The sequence below is a fragment of the Gekko japonicus genome, unplaced genomic scaffold (genome assembly GCF_001447785.1).
Source record: "Gekko japonicus isolate JY-2015 unplaced genomic scaffold, Gekko_japonicus_V1.1 scaffold1692, whole genome shotgun sequence".
Classification (NCBI taxonomy): Eukaryota; Metazoa; Chordata; class Lepidosauria; order Squamata; family Gekkonidae; genus Gekko; species Gekko japonicus.
In genome coordinates, this window is record NW_015163653.1 from 119,738 (window position 1) to 133,813 (window position 14,076).

The 14,076-nt window shown below is 46.3% G+C and overlaps 1 protein-coding gene across 1 annotated transcript in view; it reads right to left on the reverse strand.

The window, feature by feature from the left end:
- The window catches only part of GALNT6 (polypeptide N-acetylgalactosaminyltransferase 6), a 97,488-nt gene extending 87,125 nt beyond the window's left edge, over positions 1–10,363 (reverse strand). The window contains exon 1 of the mRNA XM_015407692.1: positions 10,227–10,363. The gene's annotated coding sequence lies outside the window, so the exon portion shown is untranslated. The remainder of the gene's footprint in view (positions 1–10,226) is intronic.
- Between the last annotated feature and the right edge of the window lie 3,713 nt (positions 10,364–14,076).

Genomic DNA, 14,076 nt, shown 5'->3' on the forward strand with positions numbered 1-14,076 from the left:
CCCTGTGAGGTAGGTGGGGCTGAGAGAGCTCTGACAGAAACTGCTCTTTTTCAAGAACAGCTGTGCCAGAACTATGGCTTGCCCAATGTCATCCAGCAGCTGCAAGTGGAGGAGTGGGGAATCAAACCCAGTTCTCCCAGATTAGAGTCCACATACGCAGATTATAGAGTCCATGTACTTAACTACTACACTACTCCAATAGAGCACACTTCTTCCCACCCACCCCCGCTTGGTCCCTGCAAACACTCCCCCCCCCGTACTCAGCAGTACTGCAGAGTGCTGTGGTCCTCTGCAACAGGATGCATTGAAATATGCATCCTATTTAACCTGGGGCGTGGCCGTGCCTCAGGATAAAAGCCCGCCAGAGGAAGTCGCTGGAAGCAAGACCCGTCCCAAGGAAGCAAAACAGAGTCAACAAGAGCTGCCTGGGTGCTGGTAGGCAAAAACACTTCCCTAGTTAATGTGGCCCTAGGTAGGAAATTAAATCGTATGTAAACCGCTCAGAGACACTTCGGGGTTCGAGCGGTATATAAACTGAAAATAATAATAATAATAATAATAATAATAAGTTACTTGGTGGATCATGAGCTGTTATGTAGCCTCTGGCTCCTTGATTTTTAGGACATTTTGGCCACTGCATGTTGTTGTCCCCTAGTTCTAGACAGAAGCCAAGGAGAGAGCGATTTAGCTCAAGAGCCTGCCGGTGCCACTTTCAAACTATGCCACTTTCCGTATTGATTATCAGTCAATATTAAACACAAGCAATCTAACCAGTTCCGCCTTGTACCAGCCCAGTCTGTGCAAGGCAGGCTGTTATCTTTCAGCAGCTAACAAATGCTAACTTTTCCAGGCAGGCTAGCACTGAGGTTAATTTGCGCACTGCTTTCTGGCCACCCTGGAGACAAGCATGAGAACTTTTTTTTTTAAACACACTAAAGGATCTTAGTTTACTGACACCCCAACATTGCCACCTGCATAGAAGTTGCACAATGGCAACAAGACAAGACCTCTGGCACAGTAAAATGAAAATGCCCATCCTGATCCTATGCATGTTTACTCAACAGGTCCCTCCGAACTCATTGGGGCTCATTCCCATGTCGTGTGCATAGGATTTTCATTGCTGCTTGAATTCATTTTTTTAAATAGCTTCTCTCACCTTATACAGTATATTCATTATTTCAAAGCTTCCACTCATCCTAGTAAACCAGGGGCTTTTTGGAACTTCTCATTCCCAGATTAGCCCTTTCCATGTGAATATATTCCACCAGGAACTCTCCATGTGTCTGACACAGAACTTATGCATATTTGAGAAATCTGTGGGGCCGTTTTAGGTCTCTCCACTGCCACACATGAAACAAACGAGCACCCCAGAACAGGGGTTCCCAATGTGGCACCAGCTGACACATTTCCTGGCACCCACCAAGCATTCTTAGACAGTGGGTGGGACCATGTGGTGCTGCTGCCCAGCAAGACTCCTGACTGGCCATTGGAGATCTGGATGGTTTCAGCAGCAGCTGCCCCCACAGCAGTGTTCCCTCTAAGCTGAGTTAGTGTGAGCTAGCTCACAGTTTTTTAGCCTCTGGCTCAGACATTTTTGTCTTAGCTCAGGAAGGGATGGCTCCAGAGCAAACTAATTTGTGCAGCAGCCAAATTGCTCGCTCACAGCTTTAATGCCAGTCGGTCACAAAGTAGAATTTTTGCTCACAAGACTCCACAGCTTAGAGGGAGCATTGCCCCACAATGTTGGTATTCTTCTCTCTCACTCCTCTTTCCCAGTGCATCTTCAAAACTGCCCCTTTCCCCCTGCACTCAAGCTTCCTTTGTGCATGTAGCTCCACCTCCTGCCGCAGCCATTTTAGAGTTGGTGCCACCTCTTGCGACACCTATTTTGTGGTTGCGCCCAACACCTTGGATCAGAATTCCAAAGGTGCCCACAGGGTCAAAAAAGGCTGGGGACCCCTGCTCTAGAATATGTCAAACACCATCTTGTTGGATACGCATTGGGAGAGACACTTACATTTTTTGCTGTCCAGCATTACCTTTAAGACCCCTATTCCGATATCAAGGATTATTTTATGAGCCACCCCACAAGTGACCGAGGGATCTTCACTTCCAGACTATGCTGTGTTCATCTATTCTGCCACAGTCACTCATCCAAGCTAAATGAGCAAAAGTTCTTTTGAAAAGGCAACTGAAAAACACATAGTTGTCCTACAATAAGTTATCACAGCTCAAGATCTACCCCAGTGGCTGCAGTCTTAAAAATAACAGACTTGGACAACACGGTGCCTGGTATTCATGCATACATATTTCTGTGGATCTGTTGAATGGTGAGAGAACTTCAAAAGAACTTGGGGCCTAAGGCTTGAAGCCGGGGTAGTCAATCTACCAGTATGTGCCCCAAACAGTGGCATGCCAGGCCATTCTGCTTGGCACACGAGAATAGTTTGCCACTCAAACAACCAAGGCAAGGCTCAGAGGTGCCAGTAGTGCTTCTGGGTCCAGCAGTGTTTGTGTGTGGGGCGGGGGGAGGGCATGGCTTTTGCTCACCATCATGTCTTCCCAGACCTGCACAACCATCACCTGGGTCCCAGGTGGGCTTCTGAAGCACTGGCCATACCACAGGAGCTCGGCTTGCTGCTAATGTAGCTGGCCAAGTGCAACCTTCATCTCTCTCCCCCTTTCGTTTGCCACCACACGACATCTTCGCAAGCAGACACTGCAATTTTTGTTTTGACACTCAGACCTATCATTGCCCCAATGAATGACAAAACCTAACAGGTTATGATGACCTTTTCTTCAAAGATGTCCTCCAAACAGATCGCACACAGCTTTATTGGGGATAGGTACCATAACTCAACACAGGAAGCAGCCTTATGTTAATTGCTTTGCACATGTCGAATAACGCACTTCAGCTATCATTTGCAAGTGGATTAAATCCACTTGCAAACAATTACTAAAGTGCATTGAAAGTACGTTATCCAATGTGTGGGAAAGCAGTCTATAATCAGACCACTGGTTTATCAGTGTCAGCACTGTGGACTCTGACAGCGGTTCTCCAAGTTCTCAGGCACAGGTGATTTTACTACCTAACCCTTTTAACTGGAGATGCCTGGGATTAAAGCTGGGACCTTCTGCATACAAAGCAGATGCTCTACCACCGAGTCCTCCCCACTACAGCTCCTCCCTTGCAGACAGATTTATCAGGTACAGGGAAATAGGGATAAACTGGAGCATGCAGCGTGGTTTAACGCAGGTTGGCAGCCAGGGCTATATTTGGGCAGGAACGCACAGGAACAGAGTTCCGTCTGGCTTCCGAGTTGGCCACGCCCAGCAGGAACTCATTAGCATAATAGGCCACACCCAACAGCAGAAACTCATTAGGACTGGCTACGTTAGGGGTGTGTGGCCTAACATGCAAAGGAGTTCCTGCTACAAGAAAAGCCCTGGGTTTTGACAACAAACAGAATAAGAAGCAAAAGGTGGGTGTGGCTGGATGACTACACTTCTGGTAACATGGGGGTGTGGCCAAATATGCTAATGTGCTGTGTTGTCAGGGGTGTGGCCTAATGTGCTTATGAGTTTCTGCTGTTGGGTGTGGTCTATTATGCTGATGAGTTCCTGCTGGACTTTTTCTACAAAAGGAGCCCTGTTGGCAGCCATTGCAGACCTTCCAACTGAACAACTTCCAAGCAGCTCAGAAACCCCACAAGCAGAGCTTACAGATGGCTGGCAGCTTTGCTACCTCCAGCAATGTTTCTCGCGCTGCTTGCCAGCATGTTAGTCCTGCTCTCTCCATACTTCTGCACACACTCCAGAAAATAGAGATGACTCTCTGCTGGATTGGTGGCAGCCCATCACCTCCTAGCCTACATGTCGATATAGATAAAATCACGGACTGACGCAAGGCCGCTTTTTCCAGGAAGCGTTTGTGACACAAGAACGAAAACACCTAGTGTGGTAGGTGGGTGAAGAGCAAGGTTCCCTCTAAGCTGCGGAGTCTGGTGAGCAAAAATTCTACTTTGTGAGCTGCTGGCATTAAAGTTGTGAGCGAGTGATTTGACTGCTGCATATCTTAGTTTGCTCTGGAGCCATTCTTCCTGAGCGGAGACAAAAATGTGTGAGCCAGAGGCTAAGAAACTATGAGCTAGTTCACATTAACTCAGCTTAGAGGGAACACTGGTGAAGAGAGTTAGAATCTACTTCACAGCCAAGTGGCAGCTCACTTGTCTTTAAGTAAAGCTGGAGAAGAGAATACACAAAATAAATGTTTCACAACAGAATGGCCGCATTTTATAACTGAAGGAAACAAAACCTGACATTCAGATTTCCACACCCACCCACCCTGTAGAAGTGTTTACTTTGGTTTTGAATTAAAAGTGAAAAACAAAAAAGCACAATTTTCCACCTTGCTTTTAAAATTATTTGACTTTCATTTTTTAGAAGGCAACGTTTTTTTCCAGTTGCACTGTGCTGTGTCACCAAGAGAGATCCTGACAGAGCAATTCTTTGAAGAGTTACCCCAATCTATATCCACTGAGCTTAAAGGTAAGGTAAAGGTTTCCTCTGCTCAAAAGCTAGTTGAATCCGACTCTAGGGGGCAGTGCTCATCTCTGTTTCCAAGCCAAAGAGTCAGCATTGACTGAAGACGTTTCCGTGGTCATGTGGCCGGCATGACTAAATACTGAGGTGCGCAGAACACTGTTACCTTCCCACCAAAGTTATCTACTTGCAATTTCTTGCTTTCGAACCACTAGGATGGCAGGGGCTGGGGCCAGAGACAGGAGCTCACTCCGTCACGCGGCACTCGGGTCTCGAACTGCTCTTAACCTCTGAGCCACCACAGCTTGCATGAGACTAACTCTGTATAGAACTACATGTCCAATCAAGCAACAGATAACAATTAACTGAGTCTGATTTAGGATTCCAGACTCCTTCAGCGCCACCTTTGCTGTGGCTCTTTTGAGCTTTCCTTCAATTTCTTTTTTTAATTAGAGGCAGAGTTTTGGAGGGGGAAATGCCTTGCACCAGTCTGAAGGATTAGATAGGCTTGCTGATTTATTTGGTAGAGCTCCTATAATTTCAATACCATGCTAGAAAAGCCTTACCTGATAAGAATCCTGGACATCACAATGAGCTATTAATGGAAACAACCCTTATCACATTTGCATCAATCTGATTAAGTCCCAGTTCATGCAGGCATGTGAGGCAATTCCATATACCGAGGTACTTGAGCAAGCAAGATTTATGACACCTGACACACACACACAACCAATCAGAAGGTTACTGTGTTCACAGTCACCTTGTGGCAGATATCTTGCAAACTGTGCAGTGTGTTACTAGCAAGTGACTCACAACTTAAACAACTGCTGACACTTTTGCCACTCCATGGTATGCTTAGATACAAACCAAAAGGTGGCTGAAAACAGTTCCCATTTGTTATGCTGGCAGGGAACCTCAAAGTCCATGTGGATTCATTTTGAGACTGACTGATGTCCAAATGTTTTAAACTTTGTGGAGGTGCACAGGAGGTGGGGTGTGGCGGTATCATGATGTAATCTATCAATTCCAGTCTTTTGAATAAGAAGCAGCTTCCCTAGACACTTCCATTGCATTCTCTAGAAAAGGGACAGCCAATTTTTGTGGAAGAGCAACTCCACACAGCACACGAGTGGGCCAGAGACTAGAGGGGTGCTTCTGCTGCAGAAATGAGCCCCACCCTCATTTGAGCTGTCAGGCTCAGTGATGCCATTGCTCAGGGAGGGTTTCCCAGTTACAAAGCACATGCACCAAGTGTATTCAGTATACACAGATGTGCACATGCATATATTAGGAATATAATACACGCAAAAAGGGGAGCTAAATCAGTGCAGAATCTCTGTTTCTTTAAAGCATTGTTCCTTTCCTTACAAGTGAAGTTGTGGGCCAATACTTTACTTCATCTTGATTAAAATCTGAGAGGACTTTAGGGGATCAAACAGAGTCAAATCAGGGGGCCAAACAGTGAACCATCACAAAACATCTCTGGTCTAGAGCAGGGATGTAAATTTTATTGAATAAACCAATCATAAGAAACTATTGTTTTGACATTAACAAGCTCACAATCAATTGAACCCATACATCAGTACTGCTACAAATTTTTATTTCAATAAATAAATAAATAAATAAAAATGTGTGTGTGGGTTTCTCAACTGTGCTCCCATGTGTGGATATCTAAATCTGCAGATGGGGGCACACTCACCTTAAACAGGCTTTTCTGCAAACTTGGGTGACTCCCTAGGGTTGCAGAAAAATCCAAAAAGTTAAAAAACAAACAACTATTTATTTATTTTTTTGGGGGGGGGGTTTAAATTGTCCATCTGCGCATGCTCACGCAACGCACATACTGCAGGGCAGCTGGAAAGGAGCCTGGTGGTTGCTGTGGTAACAGAGTGCCGGATCTGCCAGTGAGGGGCAGTGGAAACCTCCACCGGTCCACTCAAAGCAGCTTCAGGTGAGCAGCCAAGAGCAGAGGGGAATCCGCCTTGGCAAGCCTGCTTGAAGAATAAGGAAGCCTTGGCAAGCCCACTGGATGGACACAAGGAACCACTCGGGGACCAGCCACCACTGGGGCAGAAATAACGAAGAGTCAATAAAGATATGTTGCAAAATCAGTTACTGTAGTAATTCTGTAGAAAATTCTCTTCTGAAAATTCACTTCTATTATTGCTCACACGCAAACATGGAATGTTTCCTTCAAGAGTTGATCAGTAGTAATTGATAAGAACTGTGATTGCTACACGCTCAGATAAAGCAATTATTGTGAAACGAATAGTTTACATTGCGCAGCATTTGTTGCGTGTGAGCGATAATAGAAGAGAATTTTCTACAGAATTACTACAGTAACTGATTTTGCAACATATCTTTATTGACTCTTCATTATTTTTGTCACGGATGTTGTTTTTGGATTTTCACTTCCTCCCATGATCTCTCATTTTTGGCTTCTGCCACTGGGGTAGAAAGCAGGGAGCCTCACAGGGCTCAGCTGCCACCGTGGTGCACATTGGGAGCCACTTGGGGCCCGGCCTTGGTGGCAGGGGACACCAGGATCTGCTCAGGGCCTGGCCACCATGGCAGTGGATGCAGGGAGCCACTTGGGGCCCAGCCACTGCAACACACTCTGGGAGCCATTTGGGGCTTGGGAGTGGCTCCCAGACACTGCTGTGGTGAGGCCCCAAGGTGAGTGCTAGGGCCTGGATGTGCTGGTGGGGAGAGAAGCAAGGGTTGGGTAGACTGATGGAGAATACGGGGGGGGGGGGGGATAAGGGGTAGACTGACGAGCAGTTCCCCCGGGTGAGGTGCAGGGGGCGGGGCACATGACAAAGCCCCGCCCTCTGCTTCCGGCCGTCCCGCTTCCAGCCCTCATTCAGCCAGGAGGAGGCAGGAGAAGAGGGAGGGTAAGTTGCTTCCTCCCTGCCTCTCCCTACCCCTGCCTGCCTGGGGCCAGGGAGGGCCTTGGCGGGGCTTCCTCGCACTCCCGCTGGCCTTGCAAGTCCACCGCCGGGCCCCTGATGTCAGGGGGTGTGACATATGCTAATGAGTTATGCTAATGAGTTCCCCTAGCTCTTTTTCTACGAAATGACCCCTGGATGGGGCAAAAGAGATGGGGGTAGGCAGACAGATAAGGGAAAGGGCAGAAAATGGAGAAGATTGAAAGAGAAAGAGGGAAGGAAGTAAATAGGGAGAAGGGATTCACCATCTCCACAAGTTTCTTGTGGGTCTACGCTTGTATGTTCTAATGACAATTTTGCATACATTGGAAAACACATTTCCATAGACACAGGAACACACAGGTAACCCTTTGTGAGCAATATATAAATGGTAAATAGATTCATATCATGTAAACATTTGATGTTTATCTCTACACTCTGTCCTTGTAAACAGACTGGGGAAAGAAAAAGAGCCAAAATACCAAGTTTAGGGATTCACTGGTCTCTCCCAATTCACCAGTTTGGAACTGCCACATCTCATTATAGATAAGAGGTATGCAGACATTAAAATAAAACCTAACTCTGTAGTGAAAACAGAGGACTCATACAGTACTCCAGTTTACTGCAACAGACCAACATACAGCTTTGTAAAGTGCTTCATAAACTTGTATTAGGATTGAACAAACAATGCATGTAATGCAGAAGATTCAAGTGGAAGTCAGAGAAAGGGGCATGCTGATGTTAGGGCAATTTAGAAGCCTGCAGACAGAGAAGGAACTCTTCTGCACACAGTGGGACACACACAGAAATTACATGTCCTCAACTTTTACTATCATTTTGATACCTTATTTTGAGTGCTGCAAGCACTTTTATCAATCCTGCTGTTTTAACAATTCTGCAGACATTAGCAAGTAATAATGCCCAGAAAGCCTGCATCTGGTTGATTATGCATGTCTCGAGTTGCTAGTAAAGACAGAGGAGCAGGTCAGTTGGCAGCTCCACTCTCTTTTCTTATAAAGAGACAGGGAGGGGGGGAGCCAGAAAATCCCACTCCCTCTGCCTTGCCCCTACTCATGCATCCCCTTCCATTCTAAAACAAAACAAGAGTGGTCCGAAAACTCCAGCATGCCTGAAAAAAACACATCATGGAAATAGTGCCTCTGAGGCTCAGATGTGTAGAGCCTGGATGAAGCTTCTCTGTGTTGAGGAACATTTATGCTCAGAGGCACTGTTTCTACTCAGCCTGCCCCAGCTGTGTCACTGACAACAGCTTCCAGAACTAACTTCCTCAAACCCTGCTTGCGTCTCTCTAAAGTCTCTGGTCCCCTAGCCAGTCTCACAACCAGACAGACAGCTGTAAAGTTAGTGAGTCAGCATAGCAACACTGAGCTCTGAACCAGGAAATCCCCGGTTCAAACCTCATGGCTGTTATGTAGGAAGCCACTACAGCTCAAGCCCTCACCACAGGATAAGGTGTTAATAATGCCCTTTTCTGTCTTACATGGCTGTGGGCAAAGGCTCGGATCGAGTGAAAAACTTCACACTAATACACACACACATGGTATGACTTGCTAAATATATTATCATAATAAAAAGGAGCCTGAATGTTGCCACACAAAACTGGTTTCCCTATAGTTTTTTTAAAAAAACAAAAAACAAAACACCAATTAGCAGATAAAAGGTCAACCCATAGCCTAGACATTTCCTGATCTGGAGCTTGAGGGCCAGTCTCGGCAAAACTCAGTCAGTCCAAGACACTCTTTGTGGTTTACCAGATCTAAACTCTACAGATGCTTTTAACAGAATGCTTAAAGGCACCTTTGAGTTGCCAACGTGCTACTTCTTGAAGGACGCGGATGCAAGGCAAGGAAACCTTTTAAAACTAAGACTGGAGAGAGAAAACGCAGCTTTTTAAAGAGAACTGAAAGTGCTTTAAAAGAAGGATTCTTCGCATGGTGTATTTCTTTTGTCCCATTGTGATCTCTGGCCAGGAACTTTTAAAGAAAAACCCAAGAAATCCATGTACCAGAAAGGATGGCAAGAGAAAGATTCACTTGTTAGCGCCGATCTCTCTTTCAGACTAGCCCCTGGCTATATTTGTGCAGTCACTCTGCAACTGGTGGGTTGCAGAGCAAGAAGCAGGGCAAGTTACAAGTGGGATGAACAGCAAGTTGCACTTGACCCAAGATGGGTCACTTCAGTGACCCCCTCCTCCCTTTTGCTTTTTTTGTTAACAGAATTTTAAATGCTGAGGGAGTGGGGGAAGGGGGGGGGGGAGAAGAGATTTCCAGAATACAGACTGTAAACATAGATCCCACTTTGCAAATTGGGGCTCAGATTGGTTCCCAGGTCTAGCCAAGGTAGGTTTTGTGCTCACATTACTAACTTAGGAAAAGCGGAAAGCATGGTAGATGGAAACTTCTTAAAAGCCTAACTAATAACTAGCAGTCAAAGGCTCCCCACGTTGTTTCTACCGGCACCAAAGCTACCTAGCAGCCCCCCCAACTATATCAATTAGAAACCTATTCCCACCCCCCAAAATCCGTTCCCTTACCAAGCTAAGAGTGTACTAGTGCCACCCCGCGCCCCATGCATACCAAGGAACGCAACAGTTGCGGAACTCTCTCCAGTCCCTCTTCTTGGGATTGTCCCTTCCTCAGGCGGGCTCCCCTCGCCCTTTCTGCCACAGTCCACCCATAACCAGAAACAAAACCCAGCCAGCCCCGGAGAAGCACAAGGGCAAGCCACCAGACTCACCTCCAAAGAGGACTCGAAAGCTCAGCTTGGAGGCGAGAGTCCGCCTCTAATGTCCGCGATGCCGAGCAAGCTGGCCGGGGTGGAGTCAGAACAGCACCGGTCGGACTTCTCACCTGCAGCCGACCCCGGGCAAGGCAGCGGGAAACTCCGCCGCCCTGGGCACAGGTGTATCTAGTCAGACTGCCGACGGGTCCTAACGCCGGCTATCTAGCCACGCGAGGCTCCAAGCTGGGTCCTAGCGCCCGCTGAACTTCTAACCATTATTCGCTCCTGATGCCGCCAGGTCGGGCGGGAAAATAGCTGGCGCCATTATTAACATAAATGAATAAATAAAAATCTTGACGACTGGAGACTTCCACCGCGTGTTTTCTTTAGGCGCGGCGAACAAGCTTCTCCGCCTGAAGTCTTTAGGCAATCTTAGCTACACTACTTTGGGAACAAGATCTGGTTTACACGTGCAGCACAATTATTGAGATAGTAACATTGGACGTGGATTGGATTTGCGGGGGCCGTGATTGAAGAGGGCGGAGTTTGGGTGGAGAGTGGAGGGAGGATGTGATGTGGTGGAATTTGCTCTTTGAAGCTGTTCCCCCCCCCCAAACTGATGTGTAATTTAGAGATCAGTTGTAGTTAGGGGAGTACTCCAGGGGCCTCACCTGGAAGTTGGTAACCGTAGCCTCAAAGTGGGGAACAGTCCAATTTTTAATGTTCCCCCATGTATAAAGCTTCCTGCGAATAAAACATTAACACATCAAGAAGAAGATTTTTAGTATAGCAGCGCTGTGCTAGCTTTCCACACATTCTGTGTAGACCAGGCCTTAGTCATATGCAGGGCCTTATTAAGCCATGGCCTTTCAGGTATTTTGTGGCCCATCCAGCACTTCAGTCTTTCACCCCGCTACAGCTGACAGCCTGCTTTTTGCCACAAGTCCTTCAGTGTTGTCAGCCTTATGGATAATACAACCCTGGTCATATGTATAACAGCTTTCTAAGTGATCCTCCTTACATAAGGGTTGGCAGCTTTTAAAGAAAGAACTGTCTCTATGGTGCCTGCCACACAAAAATTAAACCAGGGAAGCTTTTTAAAACAGTTTTGTCTGCAGGCAAGAAAAACATCTGTTTTGTTTCCTCCAAAGAGCTCATAGTGGTTTACATGATAGCCACCATTTTCGTTTCACAATTCCACAAGGTACTTTAAGGTTCACAGAGATTGGCCCAAAGTTACTCAGTGAGTTTCATGACAGTCAGGATCTGAACTATGATTTGTTTGATATTAAACTGATGCCTTAACCCAGGAGTCTCCATCCTTGTTAAGCCTGTGGACACTTTTGGAATTCTGACAAAGAGCAGTGGGCACAATTATAAAATGGGTGTCACAGGAGGTGGAGCCAACCGCTAAATGTCATGGAGTGAGGTTATATATAACTCTCATACAACAAAGTTTTGAGTTCAGTGGCACCTTTAAGACCAACAAAGTTTTTTTCTGGGTATAAGCTTTTATATGTATGCGTACTTCTTCAGATACACTGAAACAGAAGTCACCAGCCATTACATATAGGTAGAAAGTAGGGAGGGTGTTATGAGGAAGTAATAAATATAGCTAAGACTGGAGGAAAGTAATTGGTAAGACCTGTGAATAGCAGGAAGTTAGCATCGCCACAAGTCTTACTGTAGTATTCAAAGCTGCCTTGAATGCATGACATGTGGTGAAACATCTAATTGAAGTGTGATGTAAAGCTTCGTCCTGGGCTAGGATCCAAATATATCCAATCATATCACTAGCCCAGGAAGTAACAAGCCAATCACTTCAAGCAAGCTCCCTGAGTGGGAACTAATGTGATTGGACCTTATCTCTGCAACCTCATAGGTTGATAGTTGTACAGTGGGTGTGGCTTTAGCCGGGAATGTTTAAAAGCAGGACAGCCAGGGGTCGTTTCGTAGAAAAAGAGCTAGGGGAACTCATTAGCATAACTCATTAGCATATGCCACACCCCCTGACATCACTGGAAGTGTGTCATAAGCACCCCCTGACATCACCGGAAGTGTGTCATAAGGCCACACCCCCTGCCCCCAACGGTCCTGGCTGCCGCCGCCGGCCTTACAGCTCCACTGCCGAGCCCCATGAGGGGCCCGGCGGTGGACCTGCTAGGCCGGCGGGAGTGCAAGGAAGCCCCGCAAAGGCCCTCCCTGGCCCTAGGCAAGCAGGGGTGGGGAGAGGCAGGGAGGAAGCAACTTACCCTCCCTCTTCTCCTGCCTCCTCCTGGCTGAATGAGGGCCGGAAGCGGGGCGGCCGGAAGCAGTGGGTGGGGCTTCGTCATGTGCCCCGCCCCCCGTACCTCACCCGGGGGAACTGCGATCCCCGTGATCCCCCCCGAAATGACCTCTGAGGACAGCAGCCATGTGAAGGCTGTTCTGGCTATCAGATGTTGATCCGTGTTGGAGTTGTGATCGAGTTGAAGAATAAAGTTATGTTCTTGCTGAATCACTCTCCGACTGATTTGTTAAGCGAGCGACTTAACACTTACCGATTGCCTTCATCCATTCTTAGCTATATTTATTGCTCAGTTACCTTATGTATCTTGGCTCTAATTAGCCCTTCCTGGCAACACCCTCCCCACCCTCTACTAGCGTTGCCGGGTCCCTCCTGGTTCAGACCAATATGCCTACCCACCTGAATATAACTCTAATAGTAACTCTTTGACAGTTCACCCAGAAGTGCTCAGTTTAACAGGATCCCTTTTAGTCTGTACATTCAGTCAGAAGCCCTGCTGGGCAGATGCTCCACCCAGCTCCTCCGACTTTCTAAAAGCACCTGGCAGGCACCAGGAAAGGGGTCAGTGGGTGCCAAGGTGCTGCCATGTTGGGGATCCCTGCTCTAACCACTTCAACTGATAAACTTTTGCATATCCAGCTATGGTTAAAGGCACAGGAATTGAACCAATTAAAAACCTGGCAAATTGGCAACAACCAACTGTGGCCTTAGCTGACCTCTCATGTCCCACTTCAACAGAGATCTTCTTTCTCTGTTCCAGCAACAACATAAGCTTAGTCAAAAAGGATAGTTATTGTAATTTAATTAAAATTATGCACATGCATCTTATCAGAGGGGAACATCTGGTGTAAATGAAGAGGAACTTCAGTTATGGTAGTGTTTCCCGAAATACTCAAGGAATAGGAACTGTATACCGTACTATATCCTTTTTAACCAACCCATACAATATCTACAAGACAGCAATGTTTACATAGCCTGTGTTGAATTTCAAGTTCAGTAGCTGCCTTAAAAAAATCCACCCGGTTACTATTTATTTAAAAGATTGAGATACTGGACACACCAGGATTAGTCTAAGGCAGCTAACAATATAAAACAAAAATACAATTCAAAATTAAAAAATAGCTATTGAAATAACAAGCTAAAATAGCAACAACAAAACATACCTTTCAAATAGGGTTACCGCACCCCCTTGGCCACTTTAAACTGCACTCAGAAACAGACAGACAGCCAATGCAGATCTTTTAGCACTTCCTTCACTTGACATCAACCTGTCTGCTGTGTTTTTTTCTTAATCGACGTTCCTGGACAAAGGAAGTCCCACAAAAACACGTTGCAGTAATCTAACCTACAAAAACTTTATGTTGGTGAGCAGCCTGTGAATCAGCAGACTGTGCTGATCAATGCTACAAAAGCTAACGTAGCTACATTTTTCGTGTTAAAGGTACAAGAATTTTCTTCAAAGTTTAGATGTGGCACCTTTCAGTTACTACAAGTAGTGATTATTGCTGGAGGTAAGAGAATGCAGTTTGTTTTCTGCAAGTATAGATCTTATTTAAGTTTACCAACCCCCTCTTAAAT